We start from the raw sequence: 1,266 nt of genomic DNA, 5'->3' as shown, positions 1-1,266 counted from the left end.
GCTCCGCGCCTCGCCGCTACCGCCGCGCCAGCCCCGCCGGGCTCCGTGTCCCGCGCTCCGGGGGCCCCGCCTGGAGTCCCCGCCCCGCGGCTCCGTGCAAGTACCCCCGCTCGGGATCCCCGCCCCGCGGCTCCGTGCGGGTCCCCCTGCTCGAGGTCTCCGCCCCGCGGCTCCTTCCAGCGGTCCCCGCTCCGCAGTTCGGTGCGTCCCGGTGCTCGGGGTGTCTGTCCCGCGGACCCCGGTTTGGGTACCCGCCTCGCGTCCTTTCGCTTGCGCTCCCCGCTCCGCAGCTCAGCGCGCTCCTCTCTTCCTCAGCCTCCCCGCCCGCGGCTCAGCGCGTACCCWGCCCGGGGCACACGCTCCGCACCCGCTCCTTCTGGGGCCGCTCTGCGCCCCCGCGACTSCCGGTGCCTCCCGCCCGGGCTGGCGGCTCCGCTCTCCCCGTGTCCGCCCGGGCTCCCATCGCGGCGGGGCTGGGTTCCCGCCTCTGCTCTCCGCCCGCTGCCCGCTGCCCGCTGCCCGGGTCGGCTGCCAGGGGACGGGACGGGACGGGACGGGACGGGACGGGACGGGACGGGACGGGACGGGACGGGACGGGACGGGACGGGACGGGACGGGGAAGGCGCGGCGGGGCCAGCCGCCCGGCCCCGCTCCTTCACTCCCTCCGAAACCGAGCCACCCCCGGAATTTCTTGGTGCTGTCACCGACTCTGTGCGGCGGAAGAGCGCGGTGCCACCGCGGGGAGCGGGAAAATGCCCCCCAGCATCCCCGGGGGAGGAGGGGCTGTCAGGACGGGTACGGCCGTAGCTCGGTCGGGCTCTCGCTGGGAGCGAACGGGGCTGAAAGGTGCGGTGTGGGGAGCGGGACGGGCTGGGTGTCTTCCACAGGGRTGGGAAATGGAGTGTTGCCTCCGTTCTTGTTCCAATGGCTTCTACCGGATGGCTGAGATGTATTACAGGCAGAAAGCCCGGCCACCGAAAATGCGATTATTTATCTCTCCATCTCTGTGGGATGAATCATTCCTCTCGGTAGGACTCCACACKGCTAGAAACGGACTATGACATGAGCATTACAGGTGTTAATGCTCTTGAACTCACCGTGTGCTTATGTCATGCTTAACTTTTTTCAGAGAACATGTTTTCGTGATTTTTATTCAAAATATTATGGATTCACTTYCCCTAAAACTTAATTTCTTTTTAAAACCGCTGACAGAGATCAAACCCGTTCTTGACTCAGAAGCCTGTTTTGGCACTGGAAGGGTGGAAG

This window comes from Malurus melanocephalus, unplaced genomic scaffold (genome assembly GCF_030028575.1).
Source record: "Malurus melanocephalus ecotype Western Australia unplaced genomic scaffold, MMel_1.1 scaffold_199, whole genome shotgun sequence".
NCBI lineage: Eukaryota > Metazoa > Chordata > Aves > Passeriformes > Maluridae > Malurus > Malurus melanocephalus.
The sequence above is the reverse complement of the archived record's forward strand: the minus strand, read 5'-3'. Positions refer to the sequence as shown.